The sequence below is a fragment of the Myotis myotis genome, unplaced genomic scaffold, assembly GCF_014108235.1.
Source record: "Myotis myotis isolate mMyoMyo1 unplaced genomic scaffold, mMyoMyo1.p scaffold_m19_p_4, whole genome shotgun sequence".
In the NCBI taxonomy this organism is placed as follows: domain Eukaryota; kingdom Metazoa; phylum Chordata; class Mammalia; order Chiroptera; family Vespertilionidae; genus Myotis; species Myotis myotis.
The window spans coordinates 26,645,611-26,669,227 of record NW_023416346.1 but is presented as its reverse complement, the minus strand read 5'-3'; the positions used below and the strand labels follow the sequence as shown (position 1 = coordinate 26,669,227).

At 43.4% G+C, this 23,617-nt stretch overlaps 2 pseudogenes; both read left to right on the top strand.

Moving 5' to 3' along the window:
* The first annotated feature begins 8,560 nt into the window (after positions 1 to 8,560).
* LOC118654400 lies at positions 8,561 to 11,487 on the top strand (annotated as a pseudogene).
* A 3-nt stretch (positions 11,488 to 11,490) lies between these two features.
* On the top strand, positions 11,491 to 11,623 carry LOC118654873 (annotated as a pseudogene).
* Positions 11,624 to 23,617: the final 11,994 nt, after the last annotated feature.

The following is a 23,617-nucleotide window of genomic DNA, read 5'->3' as shown; positions in this document are numbered from 1 at the left end:
TGCACCCGTTTGGGTTTTTATGGAGGCTTCAGTATTACTTAGGCATGATTGATTAAATCATTGATCATTGGTGATTAATTCAACCTCTATTCTCTCTACCATCTTTGTAGGTTGGAGGGTCGGGTTGAAACTTCCACTCCTCTAATCACTGCCCTGACAACTGGCCCCACCCTTAGGCAGCTTTCATGAAGTCACCGCATTAACACAAACTCAGGTGTGGTTTAAAGGGGCTTGTTATGAATAACAAAAGATATCTCAATCTCTCTTATCTCTTAAGAAATTCCAAGTTTAAGGAGCTCTGTGCCAGGAATAGTGAGGAAGATCAAATATATAGTTTTTTAAAAATGTATATTTTTATTGATTTCAGAGAGGAAGGGAGAGGGAGAAAGAGATAGAAACATCAATGATGACAATCATTGATCAGCTGCCACCTACACGCCCCCTACTGGGTATTAAGCCTGCAATCCAGGGATGTGCTCTTGTTAGAGAAGACCAAAAAAATACCAAGCACGCTTCCAAGAAAAAGGGAGGGTCCCTGTTTATTAACACTAGTGGACTCCAGGAATAATATCCAAATCAGAGTGAAGAAACATGTAGAGAGCCTGTCTATATATATCCCGCTGTGGTCTTTGTCTTGCAAATATGGTTCTGCCCCCTTTCATGGGCTTACAGGAAGATCCCCAGGTTTTGGGGGTCCGCAGGCCATATCCGATGATCTGTCCTGTGGCCAGCAACAACAACCTTCCCACCCCCCCATGGCAGTGCATTGTTCACAGTTTTTATGGTCTGACACGCCTTGCAAGACCATTTTCCTCCTCATCGCCCCCCCCCTTGTCCCACAAGCTTCTTTTAGCCTTGTGGAACAACGAATCCGCAGGGGGTGTTTCTGGTATCCAGGTGTTCAGTCCTACAACCTGCACAGGAATGTTCATAAGCAGCATTATTCATGATAACCAAAATGTATAACTATTCAAATGTCCATTAGTTGTTGAATGGATAAACAAAATGTGTTTTTTCTTGCCCTAGCTGTTAGGTCAAAGAGAAGCCCAGGAGCGGATGCATGCCCCTGCAAGTCAGATGGTGATGGAGATAATGGACCCTCCCTGGAATCCACAACGACCCCCACACAGATACTGACTCCTTCCTGAATACTGTGCCAACGCCCGAGGTGGGAACTTCCTCAGCTCATGTCCCCCGCCCCTCATTAAACACCCGTATAAAAAGGAGCCCCCCTTCCCTGTTGGCACAAATTCACTGGCCCTGTCTTTGGGGCTCGTGGATTTTCGCCCGGGGACACAGATTAAACCTTTCCATTTCTTTCTTTTCTGGCTGACTCAACTCTCTTTATTTTCCTGCGCCACGAACTTTACCTTTGGTGCCTTGAAACCCGGGTGGCGCGAGCACTCCATTCGGCCATCCCTCTACGGCTCGGGGTGCCCTCCTCTCCCTCCTTGTGGCTCAGGACCCATCAGGACCACATTTCCTCAGCAGCCTTTCCCAGTTTGGCAGCATTAGCAGTGAGTCCCACCCCGCCCCCATGCCGGCCCTTCATGGCCACTCACCGCCAGCATCTCTGTCCGTAAAACGCAGCCGCGTCAGAGATTGCCTTTCTGGACCCTTCCAGGAAGGGCTTCTCTGGACCTCGGAAGGTAGGGGAGACATCTCTATCTTCCTCGGTTCCTCCGTCCGTCCGTAGCCCTGGTCAAACCGCTGGGACACTGGCTTTTGGCCCGGGCTACTGGCCACAGGTATCGAGCACGGGGAATCCAAATTCCAAACCTGATCCGAGCACACCTCTAGGGTGCCTGCCCGCCAACCTGGCTAAACACTAGGCCTGCCCCGGAATTGCGTCCTAAATGCTTCATTTATTTCTGTAACGTAGCATGGCCTCAGTATGAAAACGGGACCTTTGACTTTACCATCTGTAACAATCTCAGTAATTTCTGCCTATGAACCGGGAAATATGCCCAAGTCTCTCTCTCTCTGTCTGCGTCCCTGTCCCTTCCCCCAAAGTTCCTTCTGCCTCGCTGTCCCCACCCTCTCCTCCTCTCTCCATTACCCCCCTCCAGCAACGCCTTCTGCTCTACCTGCTGACCCCCCCCCCTTCCACCCACAGCTGCAGCCGCTGCAGGAGCCCAAAGCTCAACTCACCAGCAACACCCTCCCCCACCCCCGCCTGCTTCCCTAGTCAGTAAACACACGGGCTCGCAGGCCCCCCCCTCCTCTGTCCCCTCCGGGAAGGTTGCAGCATCTGAGGGTGATTGAGAAGAGGCTGGGGTCCTTCTCCACCAACCCCACCGTGTTTGCCTGCCCAGGATCATTCATCTCCACCTCTCCCGCTCTCACGCCCCCCGCCCTTGCAACTCTGCCATAGAAACCTGCACCCCACACTGTGCCCTCTGAGAGTTCTAACGGGCTGCCTCCCCCTGTGCAGTCTCCACTGAATCTCCAGCAATTGAATTCACAGGTGGCTGGCCATTTCCCTTTGCAAGAGGTTGCAGCAGGGAAGGATATTATCCAGGTATAACTGAGGGCATAGTCTGAGTCCACGTCCCATTCTCTCCTTCGAGCTCCTAGCTACCCACTTCATTTCGCAGTCGGCCCCAGATATTCGAAAAAAGTTAAAAAAGGCTGAGAATGGCCCTCAGACCCCAGTCCAAGATCTAGTGAACATGGCCTTTAAGGTTTTAATGCCGGTGAGGAGCAGGCAGAGTCAGATTGGGAGGCCCGCCTTCGACAGAAGGTAGACCTGCAAACTCAAGCCTTGGTTGCGGCCCTGCGGCCGACGGCAGCCTCCCATGGCCCCAGGGGGGCTGTGCGTAGTGGGGGTGCAACGAGAGGACGAACGCCACCTGGAGAATGCTTCAAATGCGGAAATGAAGGCCACTGGGCAAAGCAGTGTCCCTGGCCCCAGGCTCCAACCAAGCCCTGCCCGGTGTGCGGTCAAAGCAGCCACTAGAAACATGACTGCCCCTGGAAAAGTGGCAGGCCCTCTGCACCCCAGCATGGAGGGGCCGCCCTTCCAGGTCATGACCCGCTGACCATGCTGGGACTGGCCGAAGACTGAAGGAGCCCAGACTCGATGACCCCCATCACCCTCGCCGAGCCCAGGGTCACACTAGCGGGTACACGGGTCTCTTTCCTGGTCGACACAGGGGCTACCTTCTCTATCCTGCCCTCCTTTTCAGGGCCCCTTTTTCCGTCCACGATCTCAGTCATGGGTATTGATGGCAAGTCCACCTGCCTGCTGACCACCGGACCCCTTCCCTGTCTCCTTAATGATAGCCCTATATCCCACTCATTCTTAGTCATGCCTTCATGCCCTGTGCCCCTTTTAGGATGAGATACCCTCACCAAACTAGGGGCTACTCTGTAGCTCACTCAGAGCCCTTCAGCCTCCCTGCTCCTTCCGCTTCTGGCCCCCTCCCTTCATGGGGATGCCGATCCCCCACTGCCATGCATTCCCTTATAGGGCTCAGTTGTCCCAAACCACAGTCACCTACCTCAGCTTCACTCTCTCACCCCACAGGGCCGCGCCATTCCTTGGACTGTGGATGCCTTATCTCCTTATCTCCTCTGTGACTGTCCCCTCCTCTGAACAAGAAATGTTCTCCTTCCTCAGGCTCACTAGGTACTCTCGCCTCCGGGTTCACAACTGTAGTCTTCTTGCAAAGCTCTATGACGTGACATGGCGAAAGGATCCCCTCACTGAGCCCGTAGATCCCAATGCCAACATCCTCACCCCTTTAATGCTCTGAAAACTACTCTGACCTCAGCGCCTTCTCACCCCATACCCCTCCCCCACTCCACCCTTCCCAAAAGAAACTTCCTTGAATGCACAGGTTTACTCAGCAGTCTGGCTATTATCAGAAACTGAGACCATTATCTCTAGGAAAAAATGCGGCAACTTTAAAATCCAAGTGGCTAGTGGCCTGGGAGCAGGCAGCCTGCTCCCCCCCCCCCCCCCACATACACACACACACACCTTTTCTCCAGCCTCATATCCAGGTCCCTGGCTTCCACTCCTCCTTTCCTTCCCTTTCTCTTTTCCCTTGGATAACAGTGCATTCTAACATTCCCTCCCACTTTCACTGCAATACCTACCTCTCTCAGGCTCACCAAATGCCTCCCACCATCCCTGAAGAAGATTCGGCGACACCATCCAGGACCTGATGACCCATCATTCCTCAAAGGCTCTTACCTGGCAAGGGACCCTCCAATTTTTTACTCTGGAAGAAGCTCAGGTTTTCAAATTCCTTTTTTTAAAAAAATATATTTCTTTATTGATTTCAGAGAGGAAGAAAGAAGGAGAGAGAAATAGAAACATCAATGATCAGAGAGAATCATTGATTGGCTGCCTCCTGCACACCCCCTACTGGGGAACGAGCCCGAAACCCAGGCATGTGCCCTTGGCCGGAATTGAACCCAGGACCCTTCAGTCCGCAGGCTGACGCTCTATCCACTGAGCCAAGTCAGCCAGGGCTTGAATTCCTTTTTACATGTCTCATCTCCTCACCATAATCCTCCTACATGCAGCTAGCAATGAATGCACCAATGAAGATTTTAATATTTTCAGGTGAAACGGACATGGAATGATGAGGGAATCATCAATTCTACTGTCTGGGATGGGAAATCCTCTAGTGTCACTCTCTATTTATGAACCCTGAACCTACTCCTTTGCCCACCCTCATCAACACAACTTTCCATCTACTCTCTAACATCAATCCCTCCTCCTCTACATCCTGCTGGATTTGTCTGTCACTGGCTCGAACCCTCATCATAGCCACTCAATTCCAACCTATTGGACCATCTAACTAAACTTTCTCTCTAGAAATTCACAGCTCCTGGCCAGACCTCCTGCCCATGGCCCTGACCAGAATCCGGGCTACACCAAGGAGCCCCACCTTCTTAAGCCCTTTTGAACTCCTATATGGGAGACCCTTCTTGCTCAACCACCATCTCCCTACTGATCTTCCTCCCCTGGGTACTTATTTTCCATATCTGTCCTTACTCAGGCAGCTGCTCTGAGAACACATGGATAGGTTTCTGCCCAAGCCAGAGTCAACCGACCAGAACTCCCGAGGACCAGCCCTTCACCCTGGTGACTCAGTCCTCCTTAAGAATCTACATCCAAAAGCCTTGGAGCCTAGGTGGACGGGACCTCACACTGTAATCCTTACAACCCCCACCACAGCCAAGCTGCTTGGCGACCCATCGTGGCACCACCTCTCCAAACTCAAGAGGACCCCAGAGCAACATGACTTCTATAAATGTGAGGTGTTGGGCCCCACTAAGGTCCGTCTTAGTCGCCCTCCCCCTCCTCCTTCTCCTCCCGGCCCCGAGCAACCTACACCCACCCCCACCTGCTTATGTGTGGAGGTTCAAGGTCCGTGATGCCTCCCGAAACTCCAGAGCCCACCCTGCCCCCACAGATATGCTACCAGACCAGTAATCCGGTAACTGGGGGATGAGTCACTTGGAACTGTACCCCAAACCACACCGCAGCCAGTCTCACCAAGGTCAGCCCAGGTACCTTCAACTGCATAAACTCCTCTGACCCCAGGCCTTGCTTCATGGTGACAGTAGTTCCCCCAACTAACCTTGTATGGAGAGTCAGAGCTCGCCTGGCTGCTCTCTTCATCCCGCCCCTGGGGCCGCCAGGCCGCCTTCCTCCCTGTCATGCTAAGGGTGAATATTTATGCCTCGGTAGGCCTCGCCAGGAGGCCCTCAGGAACAGCCTGGTCTCTGCTCAGGACTTTAATGACAAGCTCCAGTTAGCCCTGGAGTTGACTACCTCCTCTTTAGCCTCCCTACAGCGACAAGTAACATCAATAGCCCAGGTAGCCCTACAGAACCAGGGTGCCTCAGACCTTCTGACTGCAGAAAGAGGAGGAACCTGCATATTCCTTCAGGAAGAATGCTGCTACTACATCAACGAGTCCGGAGTAGTGGAGGAAAATTTCCAGACCCTGACTAAGCTGAGTGAAGAACTACATGAAAGACACTCCTGGGACAACTCTCTTTTCAGCTACTTCCAAGGCCCCTTAGCAACCTGGGTCCTACCCATGATAGGGCCCCTGATTCTCATCTGTGTCTTTTTACTCCTAGCCCCCTGCCTCCTCAAGTTCATCTGCTCCCAGATCGTGGAGATGTCACAGGTGACTGTAAATCAGCTCCTGCTCCATCCCTACACTCGGCTGCCCTCCGACCTGCCTCTGCCTGACCCTGGCCTTTATGAACCCCCCCTCCCTCATCGTCCCTGGTCAGCAGGAAGTATTCAGAACGAACCGTCACCCCCTATCACCAAAAGGCCGGGATGTTAGGTCAAAGAGAAGCCCAGGAGCAGATGCATGGCCCCGCAAGTCAGATGGTGATGGAGATAATGGACCCTCCCTGGAATCCACAACGACCCCCACACAGATACTGACTCCTTCCTGAATACCGTGCCAACGCCTGCGGTGGGAACTTCCTCAGCTCATGCCCCCCGCCCCTCATTAAACACCTGTATAAAAAGGAGCCCCCCCTTCCCTGAATTGGCACGAATTCACTGGCCCTGTCTTTGCAGCTCGTGGATTTTCGCCCGAGGACGCAGATTAAACCTTTCCTTTTCTTTCTTTTCTGGCTGACTCGACTCTCTTTGTTTTCCTTCGCCACTAACTTTACACTAGCCAGTTTTGCTCAGTGGATAGTGTTGGCCCTGGGACTGCAGGGTCCTGGGTTTGATTCCAGCCAAGAGCATGTACCTGGGTTGCAGGTTTGATCCCTGGCCCTGGTCAGGGCAGGTATGGGAGGCATCCAATGTGTCTCTCTCACATTGATGTTTCTCTGTCTCTTCCCCTCCCTTCCATTCTCTCTAAAAATCAGTGGGAAAATACCCTCAGGTGAGGATCAACAAAAACACTTTAAAAAATGTGTTATATCACCCTAGCCGGTTTGGCTCAGTGGATAGATCATTGGCCCATGGGTGGAAGGGTCCTGGGTTCAATTATGATCACTGGCATGTACTTCGGTTGCAGGCTTCATCCCCAGCCCTGGACAGGGATTAGGCAACCAATCAATGTGTCTCTCTCACATGGGTGTTTCTCTCTGTCTCTCCCCTTCCCTTCCACACTCTCTAAAAATAAATGGAAAAAATATCCTTAGATGAGGATTGACACACAAAAAACAAATAAATAAAAACTAGCCCTAACCAGTTTGGCTCAGTGGATAGAGCATCAGCCTGTGAATTGAAGGGTCCCAGGTTCGATTCCAGTCAAGGGCATGTACCTTGGTTGCGGGCACATCCCCAGTAGGGGGTGTGCAGGAGGCAGCTGATCAATGTTTCTCTCTCATCAATGTTTCTAACTCTCTATCCCTCTCCCTTCTTCTCTGTAAAAAATCAATAAAATATATTTTTTAAAAAACAATTTTAAAAAAGTGTTATATCCATACAATAGAATAATTGACCAAAAGAGGAATGCAATACTGATAAAGCATGTCCCAAAATTCACGCAAGTAATTTTGATAGAAAACATAGGTTTATAATTAAAAATTGTAAATTTTTTATTGATTCATAAAGTATACAGTATAGGGTTATGTATAGAATAGCATATCAGGTAAATGGCCTCCACGGCTTTGCTGGCACACATGCACTGTTTTGTTGAAATTTTCCATGACCATTTTGCATAAATGTGGCTGAATTTCATTGATACAGCGCTCAATTTCCTCCTTCAAGGCGTGGGTGGTCGTGGGCTTGTTGGCATAAACCTTAGACTTCAAAAAACCCCAGAGAAAAAAAGTCCAACGGCGTTAAATCACATGATCTGGGTGGCCAATTCTGATCACCAAAATGGGAAATTACACAACCAGGAAATGACTCATGCAGTAATTGAATTGTTTCTCGGGCTGTGTGGCATGTAGCACCGTCTTGTTGAAACCACATGCTGTCCACATCCATACCTTGCAATTTAGGCACAAAAAACTGGATTATCATGTCGCAATAGCGAGCACCATTATCTGTTATTGCCTGAGCAGCCGCATTTTCGAAGAAGAATGGTCCGATGATGCCTCCAGCCCAAAATCCGCACCAAACAGTGACACGTTGTGGATGCATTTGTTTCTCAACAATCAGTCGTGGATTTTCTGAACCCCAAATGTGACAATTTTGTCGATTAACCAAGCCATCAAGATGAAAATGAGCCTCATCTAAATTCAGCCACATTTATGCAAAACGGTCATGTAAAATTTCAACAAAAGATTGTGTATGTGCCAGCAAAGCCATGGAGGCCATTTACCCGATATGCTATTCCATACATAACCCTATACTATATACTTTATGAATCAATAAAAAATTTACAATTTTTAGTTATAAACCTGTTTTCTATCAAAATTACTTCTTGCATGACACCCTTTATATGCTACAACATGGATGAACCTTGTAAACCTTATATTAAGTGAAAGAAGACAATCACAAAAGGCTATATATTTTATTATTCCATTTACTTGCAAAAAAAGAATAGGCAGAAAAGGAGCAGAGCCCGATCGCAGTTTCTCTTCAGGTTTTGTGGGGTGAGACTGTCAGGGGGCAGGCTCAGCTATGGACCCACTTTCAGAGCTGCAGGATGACTTGACCTTGGATGACACCAGTCAGGCTCTGAACTAGCTGAAGCTAGTCTCCATTGACGAGAAGAACTGTCCCTCGGATGAAATGCCCGACTTTCCCAAGTCAGATGACTCCAAAAGCAGCTCCCCAGAACCTGTCACCCACCTGAATGGGATAACCCTTACTACAACATCGCCAGGCACCAGAATGTGGAGGTGGCAGGAGATGACAAGTATGCGCAAAAGATCATTATGTTTAGTGCCTGCTGAATGCCTCCCAGCCACCAGCTGGACCACAGTAAGCTCCTGGGGTACCTGAAGCACACCCTGGACCAGTACATGGAGAATGATTATACACTGCTTACCTGCACCATGGTCTGACCAGCGACAACAAGCCCTCCTTTAGCTGGCTCCGGGATGCCTACTGGGAGTTTGACCGAAAGTACAAGAAGAACATCAAGGCCCTGTACATCGTGTACCCTACCATGTTCATCAAGACCCTGCTCATCCTCTTTAAGCCCCTCATTAGTTTCAAGTTTGGGCAGAAGATGTTCTATGTGAATTTCATGAGTGAGTTGAGCGAGCACGTGAATCTAGAGCAACTAGGGATCTCTTGCCAAGTGCTCAGGTATGATGACTTCCTGAAGTCCACACAGAAGAGCCCTGCAACAGCCCCCAAGCCCATGTCACCACGGCCCCCTGTGCCCAACCAGAAGTTTGGGGTATCACTGCAGCATCTCCAGAAGAAGAACTCAGAGCAGGAGCCCATTCCTCTCGTGCTCCGCGAGATCATTGCCGACCTGCAGGCCCATGCTCTCACCACTGAAGGGATTTTCCGGAGGTCCGCCATCATCCAAGTTGTACAAGAGGTGCAGCAGAAGTATAACATGGGGCTGCCTGTGGACTTGGACCAGTACAATGACTAAAACCTGCCAGTGGTCATCCTCAAGGGTAAATTATATCTCAATGAAGCTACTATATTTAAAAATTTCCCTTTTACACTGCTTTACATGAATCCCATATATTTTGATATGTTGTATTTTAATTCTTATTCAATTCTATGTCTTTTTAAAATTTCCTTTGAGATTTTCTCTTTGATCCATGGATTATTTAGTAGTGCTAAAGTTTTATTTCCAAGTGTACATTGATTTTCCTGTTGTATTTTTGTTATTGATTGCTAGTTTGGTTCCATTACAGTTAGAGAATACATTTTGTGTGGTAAGTAGAAAAATGGCCCTCACAAAAATGTCCATGTCTTGATCCCCAGAATCTGTGAATATGTTATATGGAGGAGTTATGCTTGCAGATGAAATTAAAGTTGCTAATCATTTAAAATAAAATTGGGAGATTATTCTGAATTATCAATGTGGGACCAGGGTAATCACATGAGTCCTTAAAAGTAAAAGAGGGAAGCAGAAGGTCCAGAGAGATGCAACATAAGGACTCGACCTGCCATTGCTGACTTTGAAGATGGAGGAATGGGGATACAAGCCAAGGAACCTGGTAGCCCCTACAACAGTGGTTCTCAACCTTCCTAATGCCGCAACACTTTAATACAGTTCCTCATGTTGTGGTGACCCCCAACCATAAAATTATTTTCGTTGCTACTTCATAACTGTAATTTTGCTACTGTTATGAATCGTAATGTAAATATCTGATATGCAGGATATATTTTCATTGTTACAAATTGAATATAATTAAAGCATAGTGATTAATCACAAAAACAATATGTAATTATATATGTGTTTTCTGATGGTCTTAGGCGACCCCCAAAGGGGTTGCGACCCACAGGTTGAGAACTGTTGCCCTAGAAGCTGGAAGCATTCCTTAGTTTATAGCCTGAAAGAAAACACGGACCTCAGTCTTGTAAGGCTTATCCAGTGATTCTCAACCTGTATGTCACGACCATCAGAAAACACATATAGCATATCAGATATTTACATTATGATTCATAACAATAGCAAAATTACAGTTATGAAGTAGCAATGAAAATAATTTTATGGTTGGGGGTCACAACATGAGGAACTGTATTAAAGGGTCGCGGCATTAGGAAGGTTGAGAACCACTCAGGAAATGAAATTTGCCACCACAAATGAATAAGGAAATGGACTCTCTCCTAGAACCTCCAGAGATGAATGCAGCAATTCATTTAATATAACACTTTAATTTTTAAACCTGTTGAGACTAGGACTCGACCTCCTGTGTTGCAGTTGTCCCCAGGCAGAGAACTGGAGTGAATGTGTTTCCCTTTTCTCAGAGATTATACTCTTACTAGTGACCCAGTGCATGGATTTGTGCACATTGAAAGGAAATTAGAAGGTGGTTGGCGGGGCAGGACTGGGCGAGAAGGGCCACACACATCCTGGAGCCAACCTCCTGCAGTCCCTCCAGCAGGTGGGGTCCCTTGGCCTGGCCTGTGGGGATCGGGTCGAAACTGGCTCTCCGACATCCTGTGGGGTTCCAGAGTATGAGAGGGCACTCTGCAAAGTTTCTGTCATATAGGGTATGGAACGCAAATGCAAGTGTGCAGTAAACCAGATTTGGGGCCAACATTGCCCCAGCAACAGCATAACACACGGCCAAAGGTGGAATCGTGCGGCCCCACAAGGAATAGGGCTCCCTCCTCTCTGGTTCCGGTGTGCCTCACCCGTGAACTGGGGCTGCCAAGTCACTGCAGCTTGGCAGCTCTTGTGTTGAGTGTCTGCCCCCTGGTGATCAGTGCATGTTATAGCAACCGGTCAGATGGTTGGAAACATAGCATATTAGCCTTTTACTAGTATATATACAGATAATGCTTACTGTGTAATGCCTGAAAATAATTGTCTCATATTTTGTCCAGTTTTACAGTTGTTTGTGGTGGGCAAGCAGGGTCAGCACCAGTTACTCCATCATCATAAGATGAAGTGATTTTGCCCGCAGGTTCTTTCCCCATTGGATCTGAACACCAGTTTTGGTGGTTGTTAAAGGAGGAAAAGTAATACTGAAGCTGGCCTCATGGTGCTTGTAGTCTGCTCTATAGCATGTAGGCTAATTTCAAATAAAGCAAAAGGGGTGGGGAGAAGAAAAAGGAAAAAAGAAGTGGAAGTGGTTTAGTTTACTTTTCTGTGTTACACTTCAATTTTTAAAAAATGTTTTTTAAAAGGTAAAAATCAAGCAAAATGGTGACAGACTCAGAGAGAGCAGACTGACACTTAACCATTGTACCAGTAATGACCATAAAGACTGGTGTTGAGCCCTAGCCGGTTTGGCTCAGTGGATAGAGCATCGGCCTACAGACCAAAGGGTCCCAGGTTCAGTTCTGGTCAAGGGCATGTACCTCGGTTGCAGGCTCCTTCCTAGCCCGGGGCCCTGGATGGGGACATGCAGGAGGTAACCAATTGATGTGTTTCCCTCACACTGATATTTTTCTCTGTCTTTCTCTCTCTCTTCCACTCTCTCTAAAGATCAATGGAAAAAATCCTGAGGTGAGGATTAAAAAAAATAATTAAAAAATAAATAAATAAAATTCCTCTCTTAATAAAAGAAAAGACTGGTTTGGGGAGGATTACTTTGAGTTCACTTGAGTGCTTACAAAGAAAAAAATTACAAGCTCAAGTCCATTAACTCTCAGCCCATCAGTCTATAGCTGCAGTCCTCATATTCCTGAAAATCAACTGAACTGGATGATGAATTATGTGTTGAACTTGGTCTCATCAAGTTTCTCACGTGAAAGGGCATTTATAAGGAATGGGACTCTGAAACTTGGAATAGAGACATCTATCTGTTTGGACCCAGATGAGACTGACAATCTTGAATCAAGTCATTCTGAACTTCCCTTACCAGTTGAAGCCCTGCAGTGTCTAGAATAACTCTTTCACTGCTTACAATCTTGTGATAACCTTACCTAGGACAGACCCCTTAAAATGCTGTTTTTAAGGTCCACCACAACCACCTCAAAATGCCACTAGACTCACAACTAGGGTCAAACCTCAGCATACTTCAGGTAATATATAAGCCAGGAAGAAATAGCTTACATACCAAACAGGCAGAGTAGATGGCAAATGATGGGAGATGCACACCATCAATTATGATGCTATAGCTAGAATGAACTAGATGTATATTTTGCAACATGGCTAAATCTTCAAAACATGGTGATGAGAGGTTAGAAGAATATATATATATATATATATATATATATATATATATATATAATGAAAGTCTAAGTGACCATTCGACCAGTACCTATGATATGCACTGACCACCAGGGGCAGACGCTCAATGCTGGAGCAGAAACCACAGGCAGGAAACATGGTACAGACTGATGAATCTCAGAGGGAAGGGGGGAGGGGAGAGGATGGGGAGTGATTATCCAAAGATCTTATATGCATACTAGAGGCCCAGTGCACAGATTTGTGCACCAGTGGGGTCCCTTGGCCTGGCCTGTGGGGACCAGGCCGAAACAGGCAGTCCGACATCCCAAGGGGTCCCAGATTGTGAGAGGGCACAGGCCAGGCCAAGGAACACCACTCGTGAAAGAAATAGACTTACAAGTCCAGGAAGTGCCGAGAACTCCAAACAAGAGGAATCCAAAGAGGACCACACCAAGACACATCATAATTAAAATGCCAAGGGCAAAAGACAGAGAGAGAATCTTAAAAACAGCAAGAGAAAAGAAGTCAGTTACCTACAAGGGAGTACCCATAGAACTGTCAGCTGATTTCTCAACAGAAACTATGCAGGACATAAGGGAGTGACAAGAAATATTCAGTGATGAGTAGCAAGAACCTAAAACCAAGATTACTCTACCCAGCAAAGCTATCATTTAGAATTGATGGTCAGATAAAGAGCTTCACAGACAAGAAAAAGCTGAAGGAGTTCATCACCACCAAACCAGTATCATATGAAATGCTGAGGGGTATTCTTTAAGAAGAGGAAGAAGAAGAAAAAGGTAAAGATAAAAAATTATGAACAACAAAGTGACAACAAATACATATCTATCAACAAGTGAATCTAAAAATCAAATGAATAAAAAATCTGATGAACAGAATAAACTGGTAAATGTAACAGATTAAGGGGCATGGAAATGGAATGGACTGACAATTCTCGGGGGGAAGGTGATGTGGGGGGTGTGGGAAGAGATGGGACAAAGATCTTATATGCATGTATGCAGTACCTATGGACGCGGACAGTGGGGTGGTGAGGGCCTGGGGTGGGGCGGGAACTGGGTGGAGGGGAGCTATGGGGGGGAAAAGAGGGACATCTGTAATAATCTGAATAAAGATTTAAAAATGTATATATAGAATGAAAAATGATACAAGAAAATAATATCCATAAAACAAAGGACCCTGTGTGAATAATCACAATAATGTACCCAAAAAATGAGGAATATGACTCAGGAGAAAAAGGAAAAACCTTGGCTTGCAGTAGGGACTTTCAGTCCTTTACAAGATGCTGATCTAACATAAGGTGCTGGCTCCCTCCCCAATTCCAGCCCTAAAGATGACACATGAGAAAAACTGACAGATGAAATCTGCTATTTATGCAGCATTTACCACATGCCAGGCACTATTAACTCAGTTAATCTTCTCAGCCAATGCTATTAGATATTATGAACCCCATTTTACAGGTGAGAAAACAAGTATAGAGAGGTTAACTTCCCTAAGGTTACACAGCTGGTAATGCTGGAGCTGAAATTTGAACTCAGTCTCTACCTATAGCAGTGTTTCTTAACCTTGGCTGCACAGTAGAATCACCTGGGAATCTTTTTAAAATCCTGATTTCTGGGCCTCATCCTCCAGAAATTCTGTTTCTTTGTTATGGGGTGGGGCCACATTAGATTCCCAGGTGATTCTAATGTGCAGCCAAGGTTGAGAACCACTGACCTATAGAGATGAGTCTGGGGCAGGGATAAAGGTCAGGGGAGAGTGGCCTAAAATGGTATAGGGGCAGGCACCATTACAGAGATGCCAGGAGAAATTTCTAATTGTGCCCTCCCCCCACACTCCATTCCAACATTGCTGAGATCATTCTCTACTTCATCACCATGGCAAGACAGAGAAGAGCAGTTCCCAACAACAGGAGCTGTTGGAGTGGAGAGCATATTACATGTGCAGGCCGTGTCAGACATACACTGAAACTCCAACCCTCCATCTTGGGCTAGGAAAAATAACTTAGATCTTCAAGGCAGGAATTTGGCCAAGGTTTCCTTGAGGAATATTACTAACCCAAGAGGAAAAACCTAAAGGCATTGGAATCAGGGGTTCCCCAACAAACAACCCCCACAGTTAAGTTCAGAGCCGAAAAGCCTTCAGAGATTACAAACATTTTAATCTCCTACTCTTATAATCATAAGCATGAAACCAAAAATTTCCACTCATTTTAGGAAAGCCTCTAACATGGAAGATGGAGTTTGAGGAAGAAAAAACAAATAGCAATTACCTTAAGGGGGGAAAACACTCTGCAGGAAGAAAACTTTTTTTAAAAAGTAGTATCTTTACAAAATTTACTATAAAACTACAGTAATCAAGATAAAGGTAGACATACTAATAAGAAAAAGTACAGTAATGTACCTAGGTATATATGGCTCCTACAAATATACTGAGATTTTCAACAAAAGATGCTAAAATAAATGGATATCCATGTTTGTTTGTTTTAAAACATTTTTATTGATTTCAGAGAGGGAGAGAAACATCAATGATGGCGCATGACTAGTGACCAGGTCGCATCGTGACCACCCAGGTGGCAGGGACGCAGGACCAGCCGCTGGGGGCGGGGGAGCTTTGAAAGCTTTATTCATTCTCATTCTCTCTCTCTCTCTTCCACCTAGCAGTCAAGAAGGATGGACTCCCCCACCATGTGGATGAAGGGCTGTCCCTTAGACTTTTAAATTTCATTAGTCAGTGGTACCTGGGCAGAGATTGATTGGCCGCCTCCTGCACCCCCAACTGAGGATCAAGCCTGCAACCAGGGCATGTGCCCTTGACTGGAATCGAACCCGGGACTCTTTAGTCCAAAGGACAATGCTCTATCCACTGAGCCAAACAGGCTAGGGCTTATATCCATGTTTTTAAAAAAGTTTCAAATCCTACATCATAAAAATATCAAAAAATGGATTACTAGTATAGACCTAATAAACAAAACATCACTTTCTTCCTTACGTCCGACAGCTGTCAGTCTATGTATGTTTCTATTTTATTTTGATTAGATTCCACATATGTGAGATCATATAGTATTTATCTTTTGCTTTGACTGGCTTTTTACTCAGCATGCTTTCCAGGTCCATCCATACTGTTGGCAAAAGATTTTCTTTAGTCGAGTAGTATTCTATTGTGTAAATATACCACAGATTTTTTTATCCACTCTATTGATGGGCACTTGGGTTGTTTCCAGATCTTGGCTATTGAAATAATGCTGCAATGAACATAGGAATGCATGTATTTTTTCAAATTAGTGTTTGGAGTTTCTTCAGATATATTCCCAAAAGATCACTGGTTCAAAGGGTAGTCCTTTTTAATTTTTTGAGGCAACTCCAGTTTTCCAGTGGCTGCGCCTGTCTGCATTCCTGTAACAGTGCATGAGATATCTCATTGTGGTTTTAGTTTGCATTTCTGATTGATATTGAGCATCTTTTCCTATCTGTTGGCCATCTGAATGTCCTCTGAATAAGTGTTTATTCAGGCCCTTTGCCCAGATTTTTTTTTTTAATTTTTTTTTTAAAAATATATTCCATTGATTTTATACAGAGAGGAAGGGAGATAGAGAGTTAGAAACATCGATGGGAGAGAAACATCGATCAGCTGCCTCCTGCACATCTCCTACTGGGGATGTGCCCGCAACCCAGGTACATGCCCTTGACCGGAATCGAACCCGGGACCTTTCAGTCCACAGGCCGATGCTCTATCCACTGAGCCAAACCGGTTTTGGCCAAATTTCTAATTGAGTTGTATGCTTTGGTGTTAAGTTCCTTATATTTTCAAAACTAACCACTTATCAGATATAGCATTGGTATATGTTCTCCCATGCAGTAGGCTGCCCTTTTCATTTTGTTGGTTCCTCCTGCTGTGCAGCTTGTTTGGTGTAACCCCATGTTTTTTTTCCTGTATTGCTGAGTTGTCTGAGATTTTACGGCCTGTTTTCTCTGAAGATTTTTATGGTTTTGTGACTTTTAAGTCTTTTATCCATTTTTAGTTTATTATGTATGGTGTTAAGTTGGTGGTCTAGTCTCTTTTTTTTTTACATGTACCTGTCCAATTTTCCCAACACCTTTTATTGAAGAAACTGTCTTTATTCCATTGTATGCTCCCGTCTCCTCTGTCAAGTATCAACCATAATGGTATGGGTTTATTTCTGGGTTCTCTGTTCTGTTCCACTGATCTATTTGCCTATTCTTATGCCAGTACCAGGCTGTTTTGATTACAATGGGCTTGTAGTATAGTTTAAGAAACATAGAGAAGTGTGGTGATAGTCAAAGGGAAAGGAGGAGGGATAAATGGGGATGCAGAGACTTGACTTTGGGTGAACACACCAGACAGTATCCAAATACTGAGTTGTTCACTTGAAACCTTTATGTAGAAGACAAAAAAATCTTAATGACCTCAAAGTAGACAGTTTTAATAGGTCATAGGCAGCAATAACCACAAAATTTGATAAATTGCTCATCAATAATAATAGACAAGCCCCAGCCAGTGTGGCTCAGTTGGAGCATCATCCCGTGCACCTAAAAGTCTCCAGTTCTACTCCCAGTCATGGCACATACCCAGGTTGCAGGTTGGACCCCTGGCCAGAAGTGCATGTGTGGGGCAACGGATCCATGTTTCTCTCCCTTCCTCTAATCAATAAAAACATATTTTAAACAGACAGACATCCTCAGGTGAGGATTACAAAAAAATTAGGATGAAGACTAGGAGAAAATATTCACAACACACAATATCTGAAGATAAACTTGTATCCAGAATACATAATATTTGCAGTATTTAAAAGATGATCCAGCTCTGGACAGTATGGCTCAGTTGGTTGAGCATTGTTCTATGCACCAAAAGGTTGCTAATTTGATTCCCAGTAAGGGATCTTGCCCAGGTTGTGGTGTGCTGGAGGCAACCAATCATTGTCTCTCTCCTCTCTCTAAAAAGAAAAAAAAAATTAAAAAGTAAAAAGACGATCCAGTTTTTTAGAACTAACAAAACACTTGGACAGTTTGTGAAAGATATACAGATGGCTATAAGAACATGAGGAACTGCCCCATTATAAAATACAATGTGACATACTGGATTGGATCCTGGAACGGAGAGGATAGTAGTGGGAAAATTGTGAAATTTGAAGTTTAGTTAAGTCATATTCCAATGTTAATCTCTTAAGTTTTAACAAATGTGCCACAGTTATATAAGATTAAAATCAGGGCATACTGGGTGAAAGATATATAGGAACTCTATGCTATCTTTGCAACTTTTGTAAATTTAAAATCAAAAAAAGTATTTTTAAAGTGCTCAGCATCATTAGTCATCAAGGGAAATGCAAATTAAAATCATAATGAAAAGACAAATAACCTATGTTTCATTTTATGTGGAGAGTAAAAAACTAAATCAAGAACAAAACAAAACCTCATAGAAACAAAGTACAGAGGCATAGAAGCATTGAACAGACCAGACTATCAAACCTCAGAGGGAAGGCAGGGGAGGGTGGGGGCAAGAGATCAACCGAAGGATTTATATGCAAGCACATAAGCATAATCAATGGACACAGATAGTAGGGGGGGGGTGAGGGTATGTGCTGGGGGGTGGGAGAGGTCAATGGGGGGAAAAAGGAGACATACTTATTTTCAACAATAATTTTAAAAAAACCTCAAAGAAACAACTTATGGTTAGAGGTGTAGGGGAATGGGTGAAAAAGGTGAGGGGTAATATATACAATCAATGCTGTGATAAGTATGCAATGACAGATGGTTACTAGGCTTATTGGTGATCCCATTGTAAGGTATTGAATCACTAAGTCGTACACCTGAAACTAATATTGTATGCCAATTAAACTTAAAAATGGTTAATAAGAAATAGATCAATAAATGTTGGAAAGCAACCAGAACTCTTCATAAATTTTAGTCAATAGCCCAAAACTGGTAATAGTCCAGATAACCAATAGAATGGACAAACTATGCACATAAAGTATACACTGAAATTCTACTCTATAACAAAAAAAACTACCCATAATTATAACAATCTCAAAAACATGCTGAAAGCAGACATAAAAGCTATATTCATATAGGACTTAATATGAAGTTATTAACATATGCAAAAATATTCTAGTGATATAATCATTGCTTCTCTGGGGGTGGGAGATGCTGTTGACTGGGATGGCATTTTTCTGGAACTGATTATGGGCTGAGGTTATTTATAGAATGACAACACTTGGGCCTTTTTCTGTCATCCTAATTCTCAGTAGTTAACATTCCTTTTTCATGTGGTTAAAGTTCCATGCAACTGGCTATAACTCAAAGGCAATACACTATTTTAGGTGCTAGGAAAGTTAATTCATATATTAGGATCCACAAAACGGAAGCTGCCCCAGTGGCCTGGCCCATGTCACAAATTTAAGCCTATATTTATATGTAACACCTGTCAAGGAAATCTTTACACCAATCACAATCCTCCAACTCAACTTTAGCTAGCTCACCTTAACCTAGGGTAACTGGACCTGGTAATACCTCAGTCCATGGTTTTCCCTTGAATAAAGGACAAATGTTACAAGTTGGTTTGGCATTAAGTATCAGAGGTCAGATATATATATATAACTGGCAGAGAAACAAAATTGTGAATACAGAAAATACATTAATCATGTGCTGATTTAACAGCAATGCTGAAGGACTTTAGTCCAAGGTGGATTCACTGCCAACTGAGTTTCCATACCAATTTTCCCCGAGTTAAGTAAGCAAGATTAAAAGCAATACAGTACATCTTTGCTATTTTAACTCCTAGTTTGTTATTGCCCCCATTTCATTTCAGGGTAAGGATTAAATGAAACCATCCAAATTACCTTGATGCCTACCTGGAGCTCACTCCCCAAAGAAACAAAGTCCAGTGACAGCAATAGGCCACCTCAGTGACTATGTTACTTAATAACTGCTCAAGTGCCAACAGTGGATGAGAACTAGTTTTGGGGAAGGGGCCAGGTTAATGTCATATTTAAAAGTTAAGTGGCCTGGCCAGTGTAGCTCAGCAGGTGAGAGTGGACCTATGCACCAAGAGGTCACAGTTCAATTCCTGGTCAAACCACATGCTGGGGTTGCAGGCTTGAGCCCCAGTGGAGGATGGGGTGGTGGTGGTTTGCAGGAGGCAGCCAATCATTGAGGACTCTCTCCCTTCCTTTCAGAAAAAAGTCTAAATAAATTCCTTATTGCAAATAAGAACCCAGGGACACAAAAATGAATATTAAGTTTTATTAAGTTTCAAATACAAAACATTCCAAAAAGAGAAAAGTGATCTATAATACCTATGTTCTATATTCAGATAAACAAGGAAAACACTATCATTCTGGGTGTTTTTTTTTTTTTTTTTACAGCCAGTATAAAGCCAGAAATATCAAGACCAATTCTTTTCCAACGAGAGCAGAATTAAGTCTGCTGGGTCAGTAAACTACTTGCCAAATGGCTGTCTTGGTCATTTAAGCATACTTCCTAATTTGAATTTAGTATTGATATTTACTATAATTAATCTCAATGTTCTACACTATCTTCAAGATATCTAAATAAAATCTCAGGACTCAAAAGCATAAGCCCAAGTAATTTAAGATTATAGAATTGAGGAAGACAGCTACATATAAGTGCAATAGCCATTTAAAATTTGGCCAGTACCCTCATGGTCTGTGATTAAGAGCCTGTCAAATGAGGGTTACATCTTTTTTATTATTTCCCACAATCACAAATATTGGACATCGTAGTATTGCTATTTTATTATGCAAAAAAATCTTGAGTTGATTTTTCTAACCCAACAACTCAACTCTGTTTCCTTTGAGAACAGTAGCTTTTATACTATTGGCTCTGGAGTCTCCAACATAATGAAGCTGTATTTGGATTTGTTTCCAAGATAGGAGGTGGGGGTAACATAGGCTAACAAAAATACAGTTTAAAAAGCCAAGTGGCCCAATTTTGTTTCCAGTTTTTAAATGTGCTTTCAATCATTTCAGCCATGTTTCCAGTTACTTTAGTTTCCAGATACTACTCTTCCCTTAGTTTTGTTTTATGACTTAGTTCCAGTTCTGGATAATAAACAGCAGTGTTTCACTTGCTGGAAAATCAGATAAGAGCTACCACTTATGCCTTTCATTTTTTCTAATTAACTTTCTGACATTGATAATTAGGAAGTTCTAAATTAAAGTTGTTCCTAATGACTTTAGCTAAACAATGAAAGCCAAAGCTATAAAATCTACATAAAGAACCATGAGCGCTCACTACCTCCACTTACCAATTTCCTTAATTGCTCCTTTCTCCATCTGTCAATTATTATTTATCTACCACTCCCTAGTTAAGAGTGCTAACCAACACTGATGCCTTTGTCCAACAGGAACCCTTGAAGGCAAAAATCTATTGCTTGCACCAAACCAATTCTGATGAGCACTGCTTATGCAACTGTTGTGCCTTATGCACATTCTGCATTCTTCTGCTTCAACAACTCTGTAAAATGAAAAGCATGTGATCAGGTCAATTACTCCTCCTTACTTAATCTTTAAATACATGCTATTTTGTTGCTTTAACTGACAACAATGCATTTGCTTTAAAAGTTGTAAACTCTAAAAGCAACCATAAATACCCAGTACAATTCCTGTAAGCATCAATTTAGTGTAATCAAGACTATATAACTATCATAACACCAATAAAATTGTTTTTCAAACTGGAAACTTAGCAGCTGCATCTAGTTTCCCTTTAGTGGATTTGTACTGTGTCCTGCAATCAACCAGGTACTGATAATAGGAAGCTTGCTCATGTGCCAAAACAGAAGCTATACATCTCCAGTCAACAACTGCTTATGCAAAAAAAGCACTAACAAATTTTATACACTAAAAAATAGCGAAGCATTACATGACTGAGCCAGAATGGAAATACACCTGTGTTTAAAATAGCTTCACCCTACATTCAAATCAGCAGTTAATATGCAAGGTGTTGCATATTACAGCACTTAAGTTGATCCCCCCTTTACAATGTGCCAATATCCTAACCATGCTAAGTGGCAAACCTAGTCTTTAAACCTGTAAAAGCTACCATGCTTTTGAAACTTACCTTAGCGTTTGATTTCTCTTGCTGCCAGCTTTAGTCAGCTTTATCTAGTGTGAATAAATCAGCATTCCGTGACCATAATCCTCAACCTGTAAAAATTAAATAGGTAACTATATCTTTAGTCAGAAATACTTCAAAACTTGCCTATAACTTACTGCCCCCTGTGCCAGAAAGAAAAGGCAAGTTCAGACTTGCAGCTTAAGGTATTGCATGGTCTATTTCTCTTAAGTGGTGGAGATTCACTGGCTTGGGATGGACTGGAATGGCTTAAATGGTTAAGTTGCATGGCTTATGGATTCTCATTCTGTTCCAATGGTGCACTGCCATGTTAAATCCATAAGTTGAACGGACAAAACTTATTTGAAGGAATATGTGCAGTACAAGGATTTTTAGTTGGAGGTCTTCAAGTTTACTATATTCAAGAGCATCTTTTTCAACTTCGTGGCTGGACCTGGGTCATGCTGCCTCAGGTTTTGCTTTTTAAAGACCACTTGCAAATAGATTTTCTCCAGTGTAGTTTCACAGAAGTAAAAACAAGTCAGGCATCCAACTAAATGTCAAGTTTGCAATGGCTTACAGGGGTAGGGAGAGGGGCACCCCAAACTTAAGCCATTTCCTATATTGACTAAAAAACTAATTCAAAAAATGTTAAAATATGTGAAGCATGTTTAAAGGTCTTCATCAAAAACTTAAAAAGTTACCCCCTCCCAAGCCCCAGGTGGCTATTCGTAAACAGCTGTATTAAAGGCCTTTAAGTGTCATACATGCTTTAAAAAAAAATCCAAGAGTTGAATTTGGAGAACTTCTAATATGCTATAGAACACTTGGCTTTTCCAAAAAGATTTTTTTAAATCTAGAAAGCATTTCCACTGCCATGAGGTACAGTATTTCACTGTACTATGAGGAAGTGTTCAATTTCGACTTAGACGGAAAAACTAGTTTGCTTTGCTTACCATCTTTGCTGTTTCACAGGCATTTGATGCTTTAAATCTGATGTGGAATGCTGATAGATTCACTTTTTAGAAGTCATAAGCCTTTGAGAAGTTGGAGATAACTTCATTGCTTATCTATTTTCTCCTTTGCAATCAAGCTGTTCCTTAAAAGTGAGACACTACAGAGTTGCAAAAATTTGAAACAGTAAGAGCAAGCACCGTTTGCAGCTTCATGGTTGGTTTTGGCAAAACTTTTTATTTAGTATTCTGTAGTTGCTTAACACACACTTAAATGATCTTATTGGGGGTGGGGGAGGGAGAGGTTCTTGTAGATTCCCAAGGAAATGTCAGAAAGACAAAATATGGCCAGCACTATCCATTTGTTTTGGGTTTACTGGGTGAATAGCACTTTCTTTACATAAGTATCTGATCTCAGATTTTTCATACTGATAACATTTGAGATTTCAGTTTGAAGAATGTATGATATCCTACGAGTAACATACCCCAACCACCCTCTAATAGCTAGCTTGTTTGTATAGGCAGAGGGATTCATCTTTCCATTTTAGATGGCTAGATGTTTGTAGAAGATCTTAGAATTGCTTGCCTCATTAACTGGGGAAAAAATTAGAAAGTGGCCTTTTGGGACACTTTTACTTGGAAAATTACACTAGTACACAAGTCAAGCCTTAACACATTTAACATTTGCTTGTTGAAAGCAATGTCATAAGATCAAACATGTTTTACTTTTTTCCTCACAAGAACATAAAAATTATGAAAGGGGAACTTAACAGGAAATTTAAAAAATGTAACACAATTTTTCCTTTTAGTAGTCCTTGGGTAGTTATGACAGAATAGGTTCCACTTTCTG